The following is a 26,033-nucleotide window of genomic DNA, read 5'->3' on the forward strand; positions in this document are numbered from 1 at the left end:
CCCTCCACTGGCCATTTGCTCCACACATGTGCCTTCCTTATACAAGGAAGAATCCATCTGAAGTCACATGCTTGCTCCTGAGCTTCCCCTGCCCATGGCTTTGCTATGTGCAGGAAAGGAACTCATTTGTCCCCAAATGGAGAAAGGCTTCATAATGCCACTGGATGAACATGGCAACCATGTTAAGTGGTGTTGTGGACTCAGAAGACTTTGGTTTTGTTCAGGAAGCTGCGTGACTCAGTGGATGGAGCCCATTAACCTCCCAACATGTGGACGATACTGACCTGCTTTCCATACAAGGAGCACCTTTGAATTGTGTGTGCATCTTAATCTGGGGGTCATGGTGGCCTAGCCTCAGACATTCCCTGGCTGTGTGTTCCCGGGAAAGCCCCTTGACTTTTGTCTGCCTCAGTCTCCCATCTGTAAAATGGGAATGATAACAGCACCTCCCTTCTGGGGCTGTTGTAAAGAACAAATGAGATAATATTTATAAAATCACTGGCATAGAGTAGGTGCTTAATAAATGCTGGTTTCCTTCCTTCAGTCCTGACTCTTGCTGCATACTTACATGACGCTTCCCTTTGCGGAGGCTCAGTTTCTTCATCTCTCAGAGTTATTAATCCTTGTTCTACTTACCCTAGAGTTCTATGATCATATCTCCAGAGCTACAACAGTCCTCGGAAGTCCAACGTTGCCATTTTACAGATAAAGAAATAGAGGCTAAAGGAACTTAAGTGACTTGCCCAAAGTCACACGGGTCCTAAGTAGTAGAGTCAGGATTTGAACCCAGGTTCTCTGACTCCAAAGTCAATGTTCTTTCCAGGTCTCTGTGAGGAAGATGTTTGATAAATCTTAGAGTATTATGAAAATTCCATTAATTATTCTTAGTACCAAAATACCTATTCCCCTCTACTGATGAGGCAATTTCACATAGCTGTGTCGGTTCTTTGTGTGTGAGCACGCCTGTCTGTCTGACTTAGAATTCATTAAAGCCAGACAGGTAGATCACGTTGCGAGCTCCTTTAGGGCAGGAACTGTTTTTTGCCCCCTTTTTATGTCCCCTGAAACTGGCACATAGTAGGTCCCTCATCAGTGTTGATTGACTGACAGTAGAGCAGTACTTTTTTAGTCACATCACCCTGTTTGCCTCAGTTTCCTCATCTGTAAAATGGGCGGGAGAAGGAAATGGCAAAACACTCCAGTATCTTTGCCAAGAAAACCCCAAGTGGGGTCACAAAGAGTCAGACACAACTGAAAAAGACTGAACAACAAAGAACAACCATTCCTTGGGAAACAGAAAGTGGTTCATCTAAAAGATGGTCATTCCAGTTGTCTTCATAAACATGTGCAGAATAAAGATTTGGAAGCCGGGTGGTGAGTTGTGAGGATTCAGAAATGTTACCTCCCTGCCTTCCTGCCCCCACCTCAGGGAAGTAGAGGAGAAGTGGCCAAAAGAACACAGGCTCAAGGATCTCGCTGGCCACAGACTGACCCCTGACCCTGGTCACTGTCTAAATCCTAACCTTAGTCACGGTCTGAGTTCTAATCCCAGCCATAGACTGAGCCCTGACCCCAGTCACGTACCAAGCCTTAAAGAGGGGAGACCGGGGAGAGTCAGAAGGGGCAGTACAGGGAGAAGGAGCTAGATAGAAGAGTCCCCATGAAAGAGAAGAGGAATGACCCTTAGGGAGAGGTCACGATGGCCAAACAGCTGCCACCAGAGTTGAAGATCAGAATGTTGCTGTTCCTAGGTCGCAAAATAAATACATTAGAAATGGCCACATCTATCGGCCTCCACTTTGGTCTTTAAACCTACAACTGCTATCTCAGCAAATGGGTCTGCCGTGATTCATCTCATTCTCCGGCTCCACCGCACCCGCTGTCATTCCTACTGATTAGTGTGGTAGCCGGCGCTCCAGTTCTCTTGACAATATTTCTTATGTGCTGACACGCTGAGCCCCAGCTCTGGGGAGCTTTGGGGGAGGGCAGTCAGGGGAATGGGCTGGGGGCTGGTATACATCAGACTGGATTAGCTCTTAGTGAAAGCCCACAGCCCGCAAGGCCTAGGATTGAGAGGCGAGGCTGATGAAGGGGAGTAGGGAGTAAAGAGATCTGTGTTTTATAGCCTTAGATCCACCAGTGAGCAGGATGATTTTAAACAAGTCAACTCCCATCTCTGAAGGGGGTTAGGCTAGATGAGCCCAATGGTTCTTTCCAGCTCTATATTCTGTTGACACAGGGGTTTGGAGCTAGAGGGCCTTGAGGTCCAGTGATACTGCTCTTGAACCACCACATAAACCATGGGCAAGTCATTTCACCTCAGTTTCCCCATCTGTAAAATGAGAGTTTGGACTCTGGCCACTGAAATCTCTTCCACTTCTAGAACGATGATGCTGTGACAGGGATCCCTGTTGATATTGAATAGTTATGACCCTATAGCTGTCCCCCATGCGTGAAACGCTCTCCCTCCTCACCTCTGCCTCATGGAATCTCTGTTTTCCTTCAGGACTCTGCTCAGGTGCCATCTTCTATGGGAAGCCTTTCCTGATCTCCCCAGAGACTAGTGCCTCCTTCCCCAGCTCTCCCACAAACTACATTGCATTAATTTTATAGGTATTCTAAACACACTGGTATAAGTGTGCATCGCTTTCTCCCCCTTTAGAATGTAAGCTCCTCGAGGGCAGTTTTCCTTTTGAATTTGTATCCCCAGTGCTTAGCACAGTGCCTGGTGTATGTGGTTGTTGTTGAGACACTTTTTAGTCGTGCCCAAGTCTTCATCATCAGCACTGAAAAGACACCCAGTGCCTCCCCACTCCAGTATTTTCTGTTTTCCCTGGTGGATCCCCTGGACCAATTATGCCTCATGGCATAATTGATAGAGCACTGGGCATGGATTCAGGAAGACCTGAGTTCAAATCTCTCCTCCAGTGCTTATTAGCTGTATGACCCTGGGCGAGTCCCTCCACCTCTGACTGCCTCTGTTTTGAGAGTGAGGCTGGTGAGTTAGTGTAACTCAACCTCACTCCAATTTACACACAAGTCAAGACAACACCCCGGATGTCACTGGTCCTCTTTGAAAACCAAAGACAGACACCAACACCAAGAACCTCATCCAAAAGGATAATAGTGGCACCTACCTTCCAGGGTTGTGAGAATCTAATGGTAAGGCACTTAGCACGGTGTCTGGCCTGTAGCAAGCGCTATTTTAATATTAACTGTTATTACTATGGATGTAGGGACTAAGATTATTTCTCTTTCCAATTCCAGCCATCTGAAGAGAGACACACATGTAGCAGATAGAGTACTGACCTTGGAGTCAGGGAGACCTGAGTTTAAGTCTAGCCTCTGATACACACTAGTTGTGTGACCTTGGGCAAGTTACTTAACCCATAAGTGTCCCAGATAACAATCTAACGCTACAAGTTGCATGAGTGATTGATTTGTATTGGTGGAGGGAGTTTCCACACTGGAAGTTTCTTATTCTGCAGAAGCCACAGGTCTGAATTCAAAAAAACCAAGGTAATAAATGTTCTGGCCACCTGATAGGAGAGAAATAGCTCTTAAGTTTGGTAAATTCTCAGTCTAATGAGATACAGAGATCCTAAGATCTAGTTGGACCAGGGATGAGCTATGACACTCTGTCTAGATTCTTACGATGACTGAGGCCCATGGCCAGAGGCTTCAGTACCTGAGGGAAGCAGTGTTCTCTACCTGGCTTAGGCTGGGAAGCTTTTGACACCAAACCAGTACCATGACTTAAACTACCCATTTCCTTTCTTCCATCGGGTTGGGAGTTTCCTCCGTTTCCTCATCTGTTAAAATGGTGATACTAATCGTCTTGCTACCTACCTTAGGATCAAAGATTATTCAATCAATGCACATCTATTAAGTGCCTACTATGTGCCAGGCACCATGCTAGGCCATGGAATCTACAGCCGGAAGGGATCTCAGGGGCAGGTGAGGGAACAGAAGCCCAAGGTGGAGGATTCGGGAACGAAAAGCCGGCTCTCAGCGTCCTTCATGAAGCGGAGGCAGCCACCCAGGCATGGGTTCTGGGAATGCTCGCAGCTAGGTTTCATTCCTTCTTGCCACATAGTTCTTCTATTTCATTGAATGCTATTCTCTTTGAATTTATATGCTTTCTGACTAGGTTTGGTAAAGGGAAACATCAGATGGAGGCCTGCGGGCTATGAGTTTGAATAGATGCTGACCCAGAGGAACTTGGATCTTCCTTTCAGAGATTGTGATGGTGAAAGGAGAGCAAGAGCTGGGCTGTATTTAAAGTATGTCCACAAGTGTTAGAGAGTGGAATTGGTGGTAGATGGGAGGGAGCAGGTGAAAGGGAGGAAGGCTGCTTAGAGGAGGTGTATCCAAATACTCGTCCTACCCAACCAATCTGAAAATATAGGAGGGGGCGAGGGGGGAATACCACTGGAGGCTGAAGACCAGGGATCCAAAGCCAGAGTTTACAGGAGACATCTGGCAACGCAGGAGATCAGGAAAAGTTGTGTAATGGGAGGGGAGAGCCATTAGACTGTGAAATTGTATCCTAGGGGCTGGGGGGGTAGGAGAGAGAAGAGTTGAGTGGCCTGTCCGCCTGGACTGCAGGGAACAATTTGTCAACGGTGTTGAGGTCTGTTGGCTCCCCTGGACCCATTCCATTCTAGCCATCTATCATCCTAAAAACCAACCCAGCATCGGGTTGTAAAGTCACACCTGCTGTTACCCTGACCTCCACCCCCTGGCTCCCTCCCACTGTCCCTCTGCAGGATCCTGGGACAGGCTGCATGGCCTGGCTGGCTTCTCATTTCTCCACCCAGGCTCATGGGGTTTCATTGGCCAGGGTGCACAGGCCTGGAGTTTTCTGGGCCTCTGCAGCCTACAGCCTGCTCTAATCCCTAGGGAGAGGGGAAAGGGCAGTTAATGCTAAAATGCCTTTGTTCTGCCTGGGTCCCCCAGGAGTCAGAATCCATGACTCCTCAGTGCTGCTAGCTATCCCATAGAGAAAAGGGCATGGGATCTGGTGGTCAAAGTTTAGCTTTTTGGTTCCTCTGGTAGCTCTTCAGCTGTGACCTTGGACAAAATATCTCTTCTTCTCTTGAAGCCTCAGTTTCCACACCTGTATAATAATCAAGCTGTTGGAATAGATGGTCACTGAGCCCCTTTCCAGTTCTGACCTCCTATGCTCAAAGGGGCACCTTGGTGTAACTAGAGAAGTGGAGGGGCTTCAAGGCAGGAAACTTGAATCTTGGTTTCAAAATTGATCAGCTGTGTAACCCCAGGCAAGTCACTTTTACATCTTAGTTTAGTTTTAATCTTGGTTTCTTTATCTGGGAAATGGGCATATTACCTACCCCACCAGACCGCCGTAAGAAAAGTGCTTTTTTACTTCTGTGTGCTGTTTAAGTGTGAGTTGCTGTTATCATAAGGGTGGTACAGTAGAAAGAACGCTAAACTTGGAGCCAGGAAATACCTGGGTTCAAATCCTATGTTTTCCATTTACTTTCATTATGACAATAGGTAAGTCACTTAACTTCTCTGATATTCGGTTGTCTAATCTGTAAAATGAGAACAGGGATGCCTAGTACCCAGCTTGGCAGAGTTGTAAACTATAAGGTATACAATAAGATGATGCATGAAAATACCTTGAAAACCTTTGTTGTTGTTCAGTCATGTCCGACTCTCCATAAACCCTTTTGGGCTTTTCTTGGCAAAGATACTGGAGTGATTTGCCATCTCCTTCTCCAGCTCATTTTACAGGTGAGGAAACTGAGGCAAAAAGGGTTAAGTGACTTGCCCAGGGTCACACAGCTTGTAAGTGTCTGAGGCCAGATTCAAACTCAGGTCTTGCTGACTCCAGGCCTGGTGCTCTATCCACTGAGCCAGCTAGCTGCCCTTGAAAACCTTAACACACTATTAAAGTATCTGTTATTACTATCATTATCGTGACTTTTATTGCAAGGTCTTTTCAGTTCTAATATTTTTCTATTCTAAGATCACCACCAATTCTAGCATTCTGTGGGTAGAGGACAATTGATTGAGAGAGTTCCCTGAACAATTTGATGAGGTTATGGGTTGATGCACATCCCTAAAGAGGGTGTGGACATGCCTACTGACACTTTGTTGAGATGGCTGAGAACATCTCCTGGATGTGGGTACTTATGGGAACACTTTCCTGAGGATATTAGGATTCACTCCCAACAATTGGAAATCATTTGATTGACTCCTGATACATCATCTTTTTTTTTACTGGGTCTATAAAAGATTCTTCAGGGAAGCATGGGATTGGAGAGCAGGGAGAGGAATCCCAAAAGAGCTGGCACAGACTGGAAAATTTCCCCAGAGCTAAAAGTGGACCTAGGTCCTAGAAGGAGGGTCTCTATGTGTCCACACGGCTTTCTAAGCCACTAAGGAAATGAGAGGCTTACATGCGCCAATCCCCCCATACTCTTAAGGGGTGTCAATGGGAGACTGTGGCAGAATTCTCAATAATACCCTCCCCCCCCACCTCCCAGGATGGCATTGCCTGGCTGAATCTACTTGACAGAGAGGAAGGATTTGTTGGGCAATCTCCTGAGACTTCAGAGAATCCTGAGACCCAGACTTCTTGAGGATAGGAGATCCTAAGCATTGTTGGTCTCTTAGAGAGAAGGGGATTGTGCATGTGACTCCAGGGCTAGAAGATCTTAGGAATATAGACCCAGAGCTCAGAGAGACCTCAGAGGCCATTCAGTCTCACCATTTTACTGATACAGAAACCAAGATCCCAGGGTCTTATCCACAGGCACACAAGTAGTAGCTGTCAGAGGGAGGTTCTGAACTCAGGTCCACTGACTCTAAGACCAATGAGCTATCTACTGTACCATGCAGCAGAGGCAAAGAAGCAAAAAAAAAGCCTGGATTTTTCTATGTTACTACCCTGAGTTCCAAACAGTATAGACCCAGTGGAAAAAGAAGGAGTCACAGCTCTAGCAGACCCGAATTTGTTTCCTCTGGGAAGAGTCTAAGACTTTATGGTAGTACCATAAAAATGGAGGCTGATATGGGTCCCTGGGGGTCAAGGTAGGACTCACCAGAATGGCAGAGGGATTACCCTGCCTCTCTAGCAACTAACTCCAAGTCTGTTTCCCTTATGAAGGCAGCTCAAACCAGAAGGTGACATTAAGAGTCTGGAGGACTGATTGGTCCCTGGAGGGAAGGGAGAACTCACCAAAGAAGGAGAAGAATTGTATTTTTGTGGGCTACTATGAGTCTTTTTATCAGCAAAATCAAATAAAGGCTGTCTGGCAACTGATACATAGCAAGTGCTTGCACAGGAACTGGGTACCTTTTACCCACATTTGAGGGGAAATAGACCCCAGCCGTATTCCGAGGTCCCCAAAAGGAATTCTGGGTGAGGACACAATGAGCCAAAGAAACTCTGGAGAGCTTCAAAGATTGAACCTGGTCTGTGTAACCCTCAGAGTTTGGGGCACTGGATCCCAGGTCACGCATCATTTAAGACTTTAAGATTCCAAAATTCTCTTCACACCTTAGTTTTCTCATCTTTCAAATGAGGTAGCAATCCTTGCCCTGCCTCCCTAGCTTATGAGATGTTTGAGGACCTTGTCACATTAAGACACTACACTAATGTAACAACGTAGATTGAGCACCTGCTGTTTTGGAGGAACCTGTGAGAGGCCCTTGAACACGGTTTTTTATTCAGTTGTTTTTCAGTCATGTCCAATTCTTGGTGACCCCATTTGGGATTTTCTTGGCAAAGATACTGGAGTGGTTTGCCATTTCCTTCTCCGGCTCATTTGACAGATGAGGAAACTGAGGCAAACAGGGTTAAGTGACTTGCCCAGAATCACACAGCTAGTAAGTGTCTGAGGCCAGATTTGAACTCAGGGAGATGAGTCTTTCTGACTCCAGGCCTGGTGCTCTGCCCAGCTACCCCTGAAGAAGAGACGCATCCCTTGACTGTTCCTGCTAGAATTTCTTTCTTGAGGGTTAGAAAATAAGAGCATGAGAAATTATTAGGAAGCTACAGTGACTTAGCTTAGAGAAATCTAAGTCAAAGGTAGGAAGAACTTGATTGCCCAAGACAAGTTCTTGAGTGTTTGACTAGACAGGAAAGGGGAGTAGGTAGGAACCATTCCATCATGTCTAAGCCAAATCAGGTGTACTGTATTCTAGCTACAGCAGGTAGAACTTCATCTGAATCAAGGAGGGACTTCCTGATGGAAGATGGACACAGGGTCAGAGAATATTGGAGGGACCCCAGGCCAATGGAAAAAGAATGTCAGAGCTGGGAGAGACCTTAGAATAGAGAACATAGGATGTCATATCTGGAAAGGACCTTAGAACAGAGAACAGAGTATATCAGATCTGGGAAGGACCTGAGAACAGAGAATGTCAGAGTTGGGAGAGACCTTAGAACAGAGAACATAGGATGTCAGATCTGGAAAGGACCTTAGAATAGAGAACAGAGATGTCAGAGCTGGGAGGAGCCTTAAAATAGAGACTATAAGGGCTGAGAAGAACCTTAGAGCATAGAACTCAGAAAAGCAGAGATGTGAAGGCATTTCAAACAGAAAGCATAGAATGTCCAAGCTGGGAGAGACCTCAGAACACAGAACACAGAGCTAGAATGGATCTCAGAACAGAGACCATTAGAGCTGGGAGTGGACTATCCTGGCCACTGAGACTGAAAACCCAGCAGAAAAAGATTTGCATCAGCCTTTATGCCTCCATCTCAAAGCCATTCTGTGTTCACTCTCTACCAAACAGCTGGGGAGAAAAATCTGCTCCCCTATTTCTCACCCACAGAAGTGCATCCTGGGTCTCTATAAAGAGGACAGGGAGTCCAGGACACCCTTTTTCTCTGGCTAGGATCTCAGGAGGCACTTTACAGGGAACATGATGGAGTTCTTAAATCGCACACACGCACGCGCACGCGCGCACACACACACACACACAGACACAGACACACACACACACACACCCCACAGACTAATCCTCCCCCCAGGCACTAGTCCCCTCTCTTCTCCCAGACTCTCACTCGTTCTTTCTGTTCCTTATTTCCTCTAGGTTAGGCATCACGGAGTCAGAGGGGAGAAGCCCAGCCTCTGGCCTTGAGGGAGCCCCTGGTCTGGTGGGGAGGCTGGACACCCAGCAAGCACATATCAGAACATAGGTGAACCAAGTCTAAGCATACACAGCTGCAGAGCTCGACCTTGTCCAAAGTGCTGGGGAGGCCTGAACAGGGATGACAGCCAGGGCAGTGAGGATGTGGACAAGTGAGGAGAGTGGGGTGGGGCGGGAGAGAAGCTGGAGTGATAGCTTGCACTCTGGCTGGAGTCCAGCCAGGGACGGAGCCGTGGCCTGGGAGCCTGGATCCCCACGGTGGGTTCTAGTCTTTCCTGCTACACAAAGTGCTGTGTGACCTTCCCAGAGGCTTGATTTCTGCCCCCCGACACCTCCACCCCCATAACCCGAGGACCCTCCTGGCTCTCTCTCCTGCCTCCCAGCAGGGTAGAGGGTGGGGGGAGTGTTGGGGGGGCTGGAGCCTCATGGAGTCTAGAGAACAGCTGGGGGAACAGGGCCTCTGCACATTCCAAGTTCTCACCGAAGCGTGACTCGCTGCTCTCAGAGACACAGTCCATTCCAGGACACCTTGGTGGGGGGGGGGGGGGGGCGGGGGACGGGGAAGGAGGAAGGGAAGGAGAGAGGTTCTCCATAAAGTCTTACTTCAGTATGAAAGACTTGAACCTGGAGTGGGAACCAAAGCATCTCAGTTCCTGCTCTACCACAGACGCCTCTGTGACTTTGGACAAATCCCTTCACGTTCCCGGATCTGGAGTTTCCTTCTCTGTAAAATAAGGTGGCTTGTGCAGAATAATCCCTTCAATATTTGACAGCCTCTTGGCTCTGCTCTGTAGAGACACACACAAGGTTCGATTTGGAGTGAAGAAGACCCATCATTTAATTTTTCTGAGCCTCTGTTTTCTTATCTATAAAATGGGGATATAAAATGGATAACACACAGGACTGCTATCATCAAGGGAGAGTTCGTAAAAAACAATGCTTCACAAATTTTAAAACTCTATATAGGATCATGTTACTATGGTGATGGGGCACATTTATACAATAATCATCATCATAGCTAATATTCACATTACGATACCTCCTGCATCTTCCTGTCGTACCGTTGCTCTTCACCCCCTGATTCTGAGTCACACCGCTCCTGTTCCTGTGTTACTGACTGGTGAGAACTCCCCGTATGCATCTAGCCTGGCCCCAGACTCACCACAGTTCAAATCCATTCTCCCAGCACCCCTTTCTTTTCCACCTCTTGCTCTGGGAACAGTAATCAAAACAATACCCACCCCCATTCCTTCAAAGGTCAATTGCTCGATGATGAGTCGATTCAACATCCCTCTGACTTCCCAGACTATGCCTGGCCACTGCCCCCCGGTGAGGACTATCTTCCTCTGACTATCAGCTCCTCAAGGGCAGGGTCTGTCCTGTTTTTGGTATTAGGATCCCCAACCTCTTAGTACAGTGCCTGATACATAGGAATCATATCACAAATGATTTTCATTCATTCACTCATTCCAACATCTCTTTCAGCTCTTAACATTCATCAGTTATACATATACACAAAATGATAAGTATCTACTATGCGTAAGGGACTGGGGATATAAGGGTAAAAGTGAAAAGCATCCCTGCCCTCAAGAACTTACCTTCTACTTGGTGGGGGTCGGGGCAGAGAAGAGGGATGCAAGGCATAGGATGTCTACACAGATAAGTGAATACAAGGCAATGTGTTCGGGGAGATAGAGCTGGAAACAAGTAGGGAGAGTCAGGACAGGCTTCACAAAGGAGGTGGCTCCAGACCGAAGTGGTGAGGGAAGTTAAAGATTCTGAAAAATTCAGGTGGAAGAGGGGATGCATTCCAAGCCTGGGGAGCAGATGGCTGATGCCAAGGAGGAGGAAGGCTGAGTTCAGGGAACTAGCCATTAGAAAGTCAGCTTCACTGGAATTCAGAACACAAGGGGAATAATTAGACCTAAGTCTGGGTGGGACCTGTTTGTGGAGGGTCTTAAATGTCCATCGGGCTGAGAAACTGGAATTGTATCCTAGAGGCAATAGGGAGCCAGTGGAGACTTTTAAAATTTCTATTCATTCATTCATTCATTCATTTATCTATCTATCTGTTTATTTGTTCATTCATTTATTTGTTTGGTTAGTTGGTTTTTTGTTTGTTTGTTTATTTGTTGTCAGGGAGAGTGAAACAGTCAGACCTATTCTTTGGCTCCATCTGTTTCCTGAATTCTAAGGTCCCTTCCAGATCTGGTGTTGTGGGATGCTGGAATTCTAAAATGATATCCTCTGAGATCTGAAGGAGCAGCAGTGGAGGAGAAGGGAAATGTAGGGAGTCACAGGCTACATCCAAAGCTAATGCAGACCCCAGACTCTCCCCTTTCAACTTGAGCTGCCAGCACTGACTCATGGAATGTCCTCTGTTCCCTTAAGTTCCTGCTTTGGGCCCCTCTGTCTTGGCTCTCTCTGATCCCTAGGCCTCTGTGGACCCCTGCTGAAGGGGCCCTGAATGTCAGACTTGGCATTACCACCACTGGCCTTGCTTCTGGGTGGATTTTCCTAAGGTGAGTCCAGGCCAGGATCTTAGAATGGTGACTGCTCCAATACTTAGCCCACCCAGTAGGTTCAAGCAGGGCTCTGGTTATAGTGGCCACTTCATAAGTGTATGTCGAATTGAACAGAATCAAATTGTTAATAGGATAGAATTGAATTTTGAATTGAATTGCTGGGAATGTCAGCAGCATTCTGGCCAGCTTTGTACCCAGAAGCCTCTAGGGTCCCACAACTACTCAGGGCTTATAAAACTCAGGAATGCAGACCCAAATCTTCCTAAACCCAGACCCTGGAGCTCAGGGTGGAGAGGAAATGGGTGGCACACATAAGCGGGAAGAGGTGGGGGACACAGTCTACACCAGAGAGCTGGCTCACTTCAGGGCCAGGGCCAGTAGGGTTTGTAGCCAAAATTCTCTCTGGCAGCCAAGGATCTCCTGCCCCTCCCTCCCACATGAGAACTCAGGGTTGATGACCCTAGAAGCAGCAAAGGACAGCCAGAACGGGGCCATGCCATGAAGGTGAGTGAGGCTGCTTGGCCCAGGAAGAGATTGTCAGTGCTGGGAACTGGACCAGATCAGGCTCAGGCCAGAGTCTCCAACTTAGCTCGGGGAGAGAAAGATCCAGGGGTGGCAGGAGGAGTGATTGTCTCCAGATGTGGCTATAGGATTTCTCTTCACTTAAGGTGGGGGGGGGGGGGAGGAATGGAGCAAAAGAGGGAATGCAGGAGGGAACGGAGAAGGCTGGTGGGCATATGGGGACCTCTCTGGGCTTAGGGGACCAGGAATGTGAAAGAAGAAATTCATAGTCCCACCCCTTCTCCTCCTAGAATGACCCACGTGCTTACTGCCCCCATATCTCCGCCATTCAGATCTTACACACTGAGAACATAGCTGGAGGATACATGGGAATGGATGATCAAGCTCTACCAAGCCCATGAGTGAACAGTGAAGGGACTGATGTTTCCTATAGGCTCTTCAAGGGAGGGGGTGGGGTAGTAGAAATGGCAGGAGGGAGGGCCTAGGACCAATGGGAAGGATGGGGAGGAGTTTTGCTCCTGAGATAGTAGAAATGCTGAAGATCATCCCCATGGGAGGCTCGAGGTATCTTTTTTCAACCCCTCTTAATTCTAGTCCTTCCTTCTGTAAATCATTTCCCATGTAGCTTGTTTATACATACGTGTTTGCTCATGGGCCACCCACATTAGATTGTGAGCTCCTTGAGGGTAGGAACTGTCTTTTGCCTCTTTTCATCTCCCCAGTCTTTAACAGTGCCTGACACATAGTAGGCACGTCATAAATGTTTATTGCCTTGACTCACTGACTTTCCACAGTGGGAGACAGTGATCTCATGGAGGGTTTCATCTGAATAGACATTCTGCCTTGGAAGGCCACCTTCTCAGAGAAAGCATTGTGCCCCTATGGGCAGCATTCTACCCCAGAAGACTTATGTGAGTTCATATGTACTCTGATGGTTGGGAATGGGGGAAGAGTGGATGGGACATTGAGCCAGAGATGAGATGGCCTTTGGAATGGAGCCTGATTCAATGTTCCCCCATTCCTCAGTCTCACCCCCAGAAGCCTCGCATGCTTACTTCAGACCTAACCAACCTTGCCCTCATCCAAGGCCTTTTCTGTAACCCTTGCTGTATATGGCCCTCATTTGGCCCAAAACATCAGTATCCTGGGATTGTGGATTAGTTATTTTTTTAACATGAGAATTCAGAGAATCTTGACCTTGAGCCAGGAGAGTATGACAGCCAACTTTAATTTTTATTGTGAACACCTTGGAGATCAGCAAACACTACAAATAAGGGCGAAGGGGAAAATGTTAATAATGCAAATTTAACTTAAAAGTGTGCCATGGGTACCTTTGTTTTGGTTTGGCTTTTTTTGGAGAGACAGTTGCTAAACATTTACCAGCACACCCCTACTCAGAGCTGGATCTAACTAAAGACCCCCTTGCCTAGGCTCCTTAATTTCCAGATGAAGAAACTGAGATTCCTAGAATTAAAACAACTCTCTTGGGGTCACTCATTGTCTAAGCACAGCTAGAATTCAAAGCTGGATGCTCTGACTCCAAGCCTAGCACTCTTTTCGTGGGACCACATGGGCTGCTCCCTGAAGGCAGGGACCATGGGGAATACAAAAAGCACAGAAATGGAGCCAAGAGGCCTGGGTTCAAGTCCTAGCTGGGTCACCCACTCCCTGTGTGACCCTGGACAATTTCCCCAACTGTAAAATAAAGAGGAAGGACCAAGGTCCTTTCCGCCACTGTCATTCTACATTCTGTATCTCTCTGAGTAGGAAAGACACATCTCAATTAATAAATCCATGGGCTTTAAATTGAGCATGAAAAAGTCTCAGGAAGAGAGTTCAGAATGAATGAGGAAATTTGGTAATGCCTTTCAGGGTCTGTGCTGGTGGAAGGCAGAGAGAGTATGTGAGGAGGACAGAATGTTCTAACTAAAGCTCTAGGAAGGAATCAGTGAGGGGAGGAAAAGGGAGGAGCAGAGCTCTGGGCCTTGGTTTTGGTCTCCTTGACAGAAGGAGGACCTTGGAACTTTGGGGGTCCAGAGGATATTCTACCATCCCATTGGCGTCCTAGTAGTGTCAACTAAGGGTAGTGCCAGCATCAAGAAAAGACTAGGTGCAGAGTTATAGCTCTACAAAGAACCCATCAGAGAATTTACACCTTGCCTAGAAGAAGGATTGTGGGGTCTCCAGAAAGACTTCTAGAAGCTATAAATTACTCATTTATCTGTGGTTTTTTTTTGAGTTTGAGTCCACTTTCCCCCTGATTCTGCATGCTCTGGTGGGAGAATGTGTAGCAGTCTTTTTTTGGGGGGGGATGATGTTTTGCACCAATTGTACCAACTTTACCACCATAATAAAATACATCATTCTAAAAGTTGTCTGACTGACTATTTGATAACCAACAAATAATCATGAAGGGAAGCACACTGGTGGGGGCTCCTGAGCTAGATAACATTGGAAAGATGCCTTCCTCCAACCCCCTAATGGGGAGGGGGAGCCCTCAGAGAATGTAGTAGCCGTATTTGGGGAATTTGACTTGCCAGTACAAATGGCAGTTGGGATAGCTTTCTCAGAGCATACGGATGAAAAAGATGGGCTCAGAAAGGAGAACAGACTTGCCTAAGACTGTATAGGTAGTAAATCGTAGAACCAGAGTTTGGACGTGGATTTAATTTCTTGGGGCAAAGTAGCCAGTAGCAGTCGCCTAAGTTATTTTATCATCCATCAATTCCTCTGGCATGGACTCATACGGAGAGTCTCAGCCAGCCTTGTCAGTCAGTAATATGAATAGGTTAATTTGGGATAACTTTCTGGAGGAATTGGGCTTTTAGGAGCTGTTTTGATGAAGGAAGGCAGATTCCTCTGGGAGCTTGGGATGGAAGAGGGAGGAGCTTACTATCCCAAGAGAAGAGGATCAATGTGGGGCAGAATGATCGAATATGGGAACAGAACAATTGGGACAGAGGTGGAATTGGAAGCAGCAAAAGAAAGGTGAGGTCACTACAGAATGGTAGTGAGGGATATGAAATGGAGGCGGGGGATAAAAGCTGGTTTTGCTATAGGTGAAATCTACCACTTCCCCAGATGAGTACCAGAAATTCCCTCACTCCTCAGGGACTCTGTAGAAGGGACTCATGTTTCTGGTGTGAGTTGGAACAGAACCAGAAGAGCCCAGAATCTTAGAATATGGGAAGAACTCAGAATATCCAGTCCTGTTACTATAGAGAATGACTTTTCTTTTACCATTGCCAACAAATGTTCATCCAGGTTTCACACAAAAAGTTCCAGTAACAGGGAACCCGCTGTTTTCCAAGGCAGCTCATTCTATTTTAGGGAAATAAAGTGTTGGTTTTTTTTAAGATTTTTTTAAAAAATTACGAATATAATGAACCAAAAAAGAACATTTCAATATAAAAATATAATAGAAAAAAGGATTATGTGTTAACTTGCAGATCTCTATTGCATACCAGCTTGCTTTATTTTTTTTAACCCAAGGTTCAAGCCCAGTTCATTGGTAAAAGATGCACACCATTGGTATAGAGAATGATTACTCAATGCTGAGTGTGTAATACAAAGAGTTGGCACAAGAGCTTGGGAGAAGAGAAAATTTTTTCTGCTTTGTACTTTGATAGAGGTCCCACATGGTCCTGGACCCTTTTCAGGAGAAATCTGGAAAGAAAGAGAAAAGATTTTTGGAAGTGGCAGACACGTGGAGGAACTGGCATCTCAACATGCTCCTGATTTTCAGCTTGCCTTGCTTCCCTGGGTAAGATCAAGGACTTTATTGATTAAATTAAGATATCTTTCTCCCAATGACAGAGCTCATTCATTCTGTGTATTGCCTGCTGTGTCCTAATCTGTATAATTTCCCTGATTTCTGTTTGCTATTTGCTTAGATAAGAAGTTTTGTTTGCTGTTCACTATTTGTGATATTCTTTTGTGTAACTAGAATTTGGTGGAAAGGAACCAAACAAACCTTTGGGTGTAAGCTGCACTCCTTCCTCTTTGGAGGATGGCTACCAGGGAAGGAGCCTGAACCTAAAAATCATTTCCTTCACTCTAACAATAAATCAGATAGACAGATAGACATAAGTCTAGCTTGGCATATCACCTCTGGGGATAGCCCATTGTCCCACCTTTGTTTGCCCCCTTCCAGGCAGGAATCAAATTCTCCTTTGAAGGAGGAATTTTCAGAAATATCTTTGCATGCCCACCCCCCAGAGCCACATAGACAACCTACGTGGACACACAAAATACATGACACAGTGGACAGAGTGCTATGCCTAGAGTCAGGAAGTTGTTCAGTTGTGTCCAACTCTTCATGGCCCCATTTTGGTGTTTTCTTAGCAAAGATACTGGAGGTCATTTTTTACAAATGAGGAAACTGAGGCAAACAGGGTTAAGTGACTTGCCCAGGGTCACACAGCTAGTAAGAGTCTAAGGCCCAATATGGACTCATGAAGATGAGTTTTCCTGATCCCAAGTCCAGTGCTCTATCCACTGCCTCCTTGGCTGTTCAGAGTAAGGAAGACTTGACTTCAAATTCAACCTCAATGTGACTTCTATCTACTCACTATTCCTTGTTTTGCCCTCTGGAGCCAAGCACAGAACAGATCTCATCCACCTAACAATGTTTGAAGACCTTAAAGTCTTCCAAGGACTAAGTCTTGCCCAGTTCTTTCAATCAGGGCTCCCACGATCACTATAAATGTACATCTTCTTCCCAACTTCTTGAAGTGGGTGTTCCCCAAGTTTCTGTCTTTAGCCTCTTTTCCTTCTTTCTCTACAAAATCTCCACAAACAATTTCATTTGTTCTAGTGTCTTTAAGTAACGCCTTTATATAGACGACTCCAAACACCTTTCTCCAGCCCTGACCCCTCCTAAGCTCCAGACATACATCTTAATGATTTCTAAGACCCCTTCCAACACTAAATCCCATGGTCTCCAATGGCTTATGGGACATCTCTATCTGGATGTCCCAGATTAGGTGTAAAATCATAGCATTTTAGAGCTGGACTGGTCATTAGAGATTATCTAGTTCAACCCTTTCATTTTATGGATGTGGAAACTGAGTCCCCAAGTACTGAAGTTCCTTGTCCAAGATCACACAGGTTGTGAATGGTAGATCACTGGAATCCAAGGCCAAATCTTCTAGCTCCTAACTCTGTGTGTTTTCCATGAGCACACATTCCTCTCCACCTTTTCCCCTCCAAACACCTACTCTTGCCTCTACTTTTATTCTTCCTATCAATGGCACTGCCATGCCCCTAGATCCCTCTGTTTAGACCTTTGGGTCATCTTTGATGCATCCCTCTACCTCACTTCTCAGTTACCAAATGGCCCAAAGTCCGTCTCTTGCGGTACACCTGGTATCCATCCTTTCCTACGGGCTCCCATCACCACCTGCCTGCTAACAGACCATGCCCCTCTCCCAGTCTCCCCACTCCAATCCTTCCTGAACATGCTTTAGAATCATCTTCCTTCTTCACAGATTGAGCTGCATTCCTTCTCTGCTCCAAAGCTTTCAGTGGCTCTCCCTTACTCATAGAGTGAAATCCAAACTCCCTGGCCCAGCACTGAAAGCCCTACGCAGTTTGGTGTACCTTATCTTTCCAATCTCATCTCGTCTTGCTGCCCTTCAGAACTTTCTGCTCCAGCCACAATGAGTTATCGTTCCCTAAACATGCCTTGTATATTCCAACTGCCTTGTTCTTGCTCACACTTTCCCTGAATGTTTCCTAGAAAACCGTTCCTTTTCCTTTACCTGTCGAAATGTTACCCATCCCCTTGTGGTAGTTGTCATTGAGCCCAGCACAAATGCCACCTCCTCCAGAAAGCTTTCCCCGATCTTCAACCTCTTTTTTCCACTTAGAATGATCTCTTGGACTTACAGAATCTCCTCACTTAAGGTCCCTTTCAGATCTAAAATTCTTACTCTAAGGTTTGTTCCTAGCTCTGACATTCTATATTCTAAGACCTTATCCTAGACTGGATGTTTCATTTTTTTATGTTCTAGGTACTTTTGCAGTTCTAATATTCTACAGTTTTACTGTGTGGCTATGCAGTGTGTATGTGTATATATGTATGTGTGTGTGTGTGAGTGTGTGTGTGTATTCTTAAGCAGGGGTGTGTACATGAAATTCACCAGCAAAATAAGTTCCATATTTGGCAGAGGTCCAATCCCTGGCAGTAGAGGTGAGGGGTTGGGGCTGAGGGCTGGGGGGGCTGAGGGAAGGCATATAAAGTTTTTATTACTACAGTTTTAGGAAGACCTGCCTTCCCTCCCCCTCCCCCAAGCTCCCTCTACCTTGAACCATGTGTTGAGCCCAGACGCTAGGCAGTAAAATCTTTATAGCCCCCCATGACGTCCACTATTTCATATTTTAATCCTCCATATGTGGTCCCGGGTATGCTATTTGGTGTGGATATGGCCCCCAGGTGTGGTATAAATGTCACTCGGATTGCTGTCTTTATCAGTGGTACTCCCCAGTTGCCCAGAAAGACGAGTCTCTACCCACTTCCAAAAATCAAGCCCCAGAGGTGCTGGGGTTGGGCCTGGGCCTAGAGAGAGACCTGCTCTCCTGGGAGGCAGAAATAGGTTTTAACCAGGCCCTCTAGTCCTGCAGGACCTTGGGGAGAAGCACTGGGGTCTAGTACAAAAAAAACTGAAGAGGAGCTAGGTTGACTCCATGTGTGTGACCTTGGCCAAGTCAATTCCTTTCTCACTCTCTGGGCCTCCTGGCTGCTCCGTCTCTGAGGTCTGGGTATTTTCTCTGACTATCCCAGCAATGTTTTCTCTTCTCATTTCTCACTACTGACCTCTCTGGCTTCTTTTAAGTCCCAACTAAAATCCCACCTTCTACAGGAAGCTTTCTTCAACCTCGCTTAATTCCAGTACCTTCCTTCTCTTAATTATTTTCTGTTTCTGTCCTGTACATAGCTTGCTTTATACATATCTGTTTGCTTGTTGTCTGCCCCATTAGATTATGAGCTCCTTGAGGGCAGGGGTTATATTTTTGTAATCCTAGCACTTAGCACAATGCCTGGCACACAGTGAGTGCTTAATAAATGTTTATTGACTGACTGGGCCTTAGTTTCTCAGTTTCAAAATGAAATGTTTGGATTAGATGCTGTCTAAAGACCCTCCAGCTCTAAATCAAAGCAGCTACGTGGTGAGGTGCCCGGAGGAGGCCGTGTATACTGACTCCCATAGGGTCTACAAGGCAGGGCTTCCCAGGTTATGGGAAGGCACAGAACCTGGTGCCTTTTGGGGAAGCCTCCTTTCTCCCACCTTATCCCCCCCTTCTAAATGAAAACACAGACACATGTGGAATCATCTGAGTCCCAGACCCTCTGGCTTATAGACTTGTCCTAACCCCAAGTCTTCCATCTTCCCATTTTCCTTCAGTCCATGAATTCCTATCTGCTCATCTTCATACCATAACTTGTTGTGTGGCTGCATGACTCCACCCCCACCCCCACCCCCTGCCTCCTGGCAGTTGGTTATGTCTTCATCGTGGGAATATAGGATGAGTTATTGCCCCTTAGGAAGCTGAATAAGAACAGAAGAGAGAGTTGGGAGGGGGAGGGATCAAGGGGTAGAGAGAGAGGAGAGAGAGAGAGAGAGATGAAGGGAAGAGGAGAAGGAGAGAGGAAGAAGATGGGGAGAGAGAGAAAGGGAAGAAAGGAGAAGGGAGGAAGCAGAGAGATATAGAAGAAATAGGGAAGGAAGGAAAGAAGGAAGGAAGGAAGGAAATGAGAGAGGGAGGGAGGGAAGACAGACTACTTTGGAAGATATTTAGGGACATCATTTCTAGTATTTCCTGTGGGGTCTAATACCCCATCTGCTCCCCTTGAATCTAGAGGAGGCTTCTCTTGGCACATCAGTCCATAAACTCAGGGTTCTGACCCAGCTTTCAGTCTCTTTAGGGGGACCTTTGAGACTGAGAAAGTCAGAGGGACAGACATTCTGAATTCTGGGGACAAGGGCAGAGGAGGGGGTGGTGACCCTAGTATTTAGTTCTCATCCCTAGTGAACCAGGAGTTCATCCTGAGCCCAGCATGGGATCCGGGGCTGCTTTTGTACCAGCTGCTTTCCCCCTCATTAGCAGGGGATTATCCCCAGCCTCAGACATTAGCTTCCAGGCTTCCATGACCAACGCAGTGGGGACCCCCTGAGGGCCAATTTTTTCTGGAGCAGACGAGGGTATCAGGAGACCTGCTTCCTGCCTGACCTACTGAGAACATTGGCGCTGCCAAGCAGTGGGAGTCAAGGGCAGAAATCTGAGTGCGTCAGGCGGAGAGGAAGCTCAATATAAGCCATGAGTGTGACCGGGCAGACGAAAAAGTGTTGAAAATCCTAAACGGCACAAAATAAAGCAGTGTCCGAAGTAGGAGAGATGATGTTCCCACAGTCATTCCCATGTCCCATGCCTTGGTCAGACAAACATGTGTCCAGTTCTGGCACTAAGCTTGATCAGGGAACTAGACAAAGCAGAGCATGACCAGGAGAGAGCAACAAGTTATACTCTGTGGTGAGGTATAAAGAACATTGGATTGGGAATCCGAAGGCCTGAGTTCAGACCTGACTCTGTCGAGTGACCCTGGGCAAATCACTTCCCCTGTCTGGGGTGAAATGAAGACTTTCCAAGTTGGACGAGACCTTTGAGATAATCTAATCCTCTTTGTTCTTGACAGAGAATCCCCAATAACACCAATCAATCAACAAGCTTGTATTAAGTACCTACTATGTGCTGTCAGGCATGAGGGCTACAAAGAGAAAAGTGAACTGATCCCTGCCTTCTCTACCATGTCGTCATCCAACCCCTAATATAAAGACCTTAAGTAACGGGGAACCCACTACCTCCTAGATGTGGTCTGACCAGGGCAAAGTACAGTGTAACTACCTCCTTGTTCATTGTGGACATGACACGTAGTCATGACGTAATTGCCTTTGGGGGCTTCCATGTCATACGAATGACTCATGTAGTCCAGTAAAATATTTACTTTTTTATAAATTCGAACTGATGCCCGTCCACACCTCCCCTGTCTTGTACTTCTGAAATTGACTTTTTTAAACCCAAATGTAAGACTTTGAATTTATGTCTATGAAAATTTATTTCATTAAATTTAACCTAAATTCTAGTGGATTATCAGTTACTCAACATCACAGAGATCACACGGATCAGAGGGAGGATTTAAAACAAGGACTTCTGACTCTGCCAGACCAAGAAGTTTCTCAGACACCCTGGCCTCGCAGGTCATTATATTCTTCAGTTCCTATGTCTCACAGCTTCGTTCAACTTTAGCCAATCACAAGGATGGTCATATACCATAGATTTCATCATCATTCAAATGTATCTATCACCTCCATGACTTTAAATTCTGATTATATACAGTTCTCTGGTCCTTCCACTTCTCTCTCTCTGCCTCGCTCCTCCTAAATCTAGTCTTCACCTTCACCACAGCTTCCGTTCCCTCCATCCCTTCCTGTTGTCCCTGGATGTCATCCCCGCTCTAGCCTCACTTTCTTCCCTTAATAATCTTGATCACACAGTTAAACGATTCAATTATACATTTGTAGTGAAGCCTGGCACACATGCAGAGCACATGTGATAAAGTCACCCCCTGTGGAAATGCTGGTGGACACTGATTTCAGGAGAACTGTGACGCTATGTAATGAGAGCATCTTCGAGTGGCACATTGGAACATGCGTAGGTATTCTGGGATAGGATCCAGTCTGCTAGCCACATGGTTAGGAGAAGCCTTTCTGGTTGGCTGTGTACATGGAACTGGGATGCCTTCAAAAAGGCCTTGCTAGGCCTCATCCTTTTCATCTTTTTGGCCACTCTCTTCTTGGTTTTATTCTTTTGCCAATGGTGTCTAGTGAGAGACAATTCTATGAGGGGAGAGGCTTTGGGCATTACCCACTGAAGTTGACATGTCCCCATGGGAACACTCAGTCCTGCTCTTTGATCTGTGCATTTCTTTTCCATTTTAGGCGAAGGGATTGGAGACTCCAATCCTATAAATTTCAGAAGGTCAGGCAAGTGATGCCTGAGTATCCCATCAACCCAACAGTAGGATCTTGTATCCGGCTGAGCACTGATGCCTAAAGGAGTAAGGAAATGACCTTCAAGACCTAGCCCAAGAGTAGCCGGATTTATCCAGCAGCCATGACACCTTTAACCTGATAGCAGTAGAGAAGAAACCTCCTCAAACCCTCAAGGTACCTCTAGAACCCTGAGAGACCCATGTAGCAGGCCTTGCTCTGAGAGAGCAGGGAGAGAGTATACTCATGGTTCTCCACAAGTGACTCCCTTCCCTCTCTTACCAATTATGCCCTGGTGATCTCCAGTCAAGGATCGCCACCACCACCATCCCCAGTCACCTTAACTAGTTGGTACTCCTGGTCTACTGAAGGCTGTTGAAGGATGTCATCCCACCATATTGATTAGATCAACCAAAATGCCATCTTATGTGACCTCAACCAAGCCTTCATAGCAAAGCTTATTCTTCCTTGATTGACCATCCATCCTATCTCCCATGTAACCTCTTCTCCCTTCAGTTACCTAACAACACCCCATCTCCTGTCTCTCAACAGATGTCCTGTCTCCCACTTTACCGATTGTTGTGAACCCCTTTACCATCCCTTATTCCACAGCTCAAAACCCTTTTCCATCTTCACCCATTCCTTCCTCTTTACCACTGTCTCTGAGCAAAGAGCTGGCCCTTGACAAGCCAAAGGCTCTACTTAGGCCTTTGATCACAATCTCCCATTCTCTCCAGGAGCTTGTCCCCTCAGTCGCTTCCTTTCTTTCATCTTCAATCTCTTCACATCTACTGGCTCCTTCCCAAAATCATCTTCTTAAGGCACAGATCTAATTATTTCACATCCCTGCTCATCAAGGTTTGATGGTTCCTCTTTGCCTCTGGAATAAAACACAAACTGTTTAGACTTGCATTTAAGGAGCAGCAAGCTGGCACACTGGAGTCAGGAAGACCTGAGTTCAAATCCAACCTCAGATACTTATCAACTGTATGACCCTGGCCAAGTCGCTTAACTCTGCTTCAGTTTCCTCATCTATGAAATGAACTGGAGAAGGAAATGAAAAACTATTCCAGCATCTTTGCCAAGAAACCGCCCTGCCCCCTGCAGAAAAAAAAAAGAAGGAAAAGAAGTCATGAAGACATGGACATAATTGAAAAATGACCAAACTCTAAAAACCAGGCTCCTACCTACCTTTCTAAGGTTTTTTATACTCCTCCCCTTTACAAACTCTACATTCCAGCCAGACGAGATTACTGCATTCTCACAAGCCATCCTCCATGCCTGAAATGCTCTCCCTCCTCATCGCTGCCTCCCCAGGCCCTTGTCTTCCTACAAATTTCAGCTCCCCTTCCTTCTCCTCTGTAAAAACCTTCCCTGGTTCCTCCTAACTGTGAGTGCTTTCTCCTGACTCAGTGTTCTCTGTTCAATACATATATGTGTGTTTACATGTACCCCTTTGGCACATCCATCTTTACACTCCTAGCACTTTGTACTAGGCACGTGGAAGGGACTTAATAAATGCTTCTTGACTGATGCCACTTTCTGTGTGACCTACGATGAGTCCTCTAACCTTTTTGGCCCTTAGTTCACTCATCTGCAAAAGAAGGAGGAAGGTGAACTAGATTATCTCAAAATTCCATGAGTCTGCATCAAAGGATCAGAATTCTCCCCCAATCATCCTGTTCCGGAACCTGAATTTCTAGCATTAGATCACAGGCCTCTTAAATGTGGCCCTATCTTTTGCTGTTCAGCCATCATCAGTTGTGTCCGACTTCTTGTGACCCCATCCGCGGTTTTCTCGGCAAAGATACTGGACTGGTTTGCCATTTCCTTCTGCGGCTATAGATGAAGAAACTGAGGCAAACAGGTGAAGTGACTTGCCCAGGGTCACACAGCTAGTAAGTGTCTGAGGCTGGATCTGAACTTAGGAAGATGAGTCTTCCTGACTCGAGGTGCTGCTCATGCACTCTATCTAGGTTTCCCTTTGAAAATGGACAGTTGGGTGGTCTAGTGGAAAGAGTGTTGAACTTGTAGTCAGGAAGACCCAAATTCAAATCTAGCCTCAGACACATACTAGCTGCATGACCCTGGGCCAGTCACTTAAAACAAACCTCTATTTGCCTCAGTTTCCCTACCTGTAAAAACCTACTTCCCAGGGTTGTTGGGAGAATCAAAAGGGCTCATACTTGTTAAAGTGCTTTGTAAACCTTAAAGTGTGACATAAATGCTATAATTATTATTATCATTATTAAAATGTGGCCTGGAGAGAGCATTAGTCCCTACACTGCAGAATGATGAAATGTAACACTTTTCTTCCCAGAGCAGGCCATGTAGGAGAAGGCAGAGAGGTCTGAGGGGAAGGAGCTGAGTCAGGAGACGCATTTATTGATCACACAGGTTTGCCACCCCCAAGACAGAGACAAAGATTCACGCAGTCATCAAATCATAAAACCTCAGAGTTAGCTGTTTCCTCCAGTGGTTTCCTCTACGATAAAATATAAACTCTTTTTCCTTGAATTCAAGGCTCTCCACTGTCTGTCTGTCTCCTGCTCCCCTTTTTATACTTATTTTTTGGAGGCAATCGGGGTTAAGTGACTTGCCCAAGGTCACATAGATAGTAAGTGTCCGAGGCTGGATTTGAACTCAGGCCCTCCTGACTCCAGGGCCAGTGCTCTTCATACTTATTTTAAACTACTCCCCCTTCCCCATTCTGTGTGCCAGCCAGACTGGACTGTTTTCTGCTCCTGCCCATGTGTCTCCTGGCTCCATGGTCTTCCAGGCCATCCCCTGCATTGCTTCTTTACCTCCACCCACTGAGATCCTTCTCTTTCTCTTGGGCTCTGCTCTCCATACAGCCCCATCTGAGCCCACCCTAGCTGAAAGCGCCCATTCCCACCTCAAAGTCTCCTTGAGCTATCTGCATCCAGGCCTTTGTCCCATCATTTTAAATTGTGCATCGGTTGTATTCTTCCTAGTACATTAAAATTTACAATCTAATTCAGGGGTGGAGAACCACCTCAAGGCCACATGTGGCCCTCTAGGTCCTCAAGTTTGGATTCAGTCAAAGGGCCGCACTTGAGGACCTAGAGGACTGCATGTATCCTCGAGGCAGCAGGTTCCCCACCTCTTATCTAATCTAAGCTCAGCTAGCAGGTAACCAGTGCTGGGGTGGGGGGCAGTCTCAGCCTGAGGGTAATAAACAAAACTTGTCTGGGTGAGATCGGCACTGGCCAGCAGAAGCATTCCTCCTGAGCCTCCATCCATGTCAGGCTGTGCTCACACTGACCCATCTCCCAGGGCCTCAGACTCTACCTCCACCCAGTGTGGGAATTTAGAAAAGGAACTGGATCACCCCACAATTCCACTGGTATAAGGAACTCCCAGGTGAGAAAACACCTTCTACCATTGTGCATGCAACACCTTCTCTGCTGAATTTAAAGTCACAGAGAGACCCTGAGAGCAGGGATGTCACTCTTCCTAGAGTTCTCCTTGTAGAGAGTTACCAAAAACACCAGAAGTTTAAAGACAAAGCCAGCATGTGTCAGAGGCAGAATTCGAACCCAAGTCTTCCTAGCTTTGAGGCTGGTTCTCTTTTCACTACTCCACGATGTCTGACTTACTATTATGAATATTTTAATGTTGCCTCCTGCTGCCTCTCCCTCACTTCTTCCTCCCAGATGGGCCCTGCTCTCTTCATGACCCCATGGACTTGTCCAGGGGGTTTTCTTGGCAAAGATACTAGAGTGGTTTGCTGTTTCCTTCTTCTAGTGTGTCCCCATTTCACAGCCAAGGAACTGAGGCAATTAGG

Source organism: Trichosurus vulpecula, chromosome 9, assembly GCF_011100635.1.
Source record: "Trichosurus vulpecula isolate mTriVul1 chromosome 9, mTriVul1.pri, whole genome shotgun sequence".
NCBI classification, from domain to species: Eukaryota; Metazoa; Chordata; class Mammalia; order Diprotodontia; family Phalangeridae; genus Trichosurus; species Trichosurus vulpecula.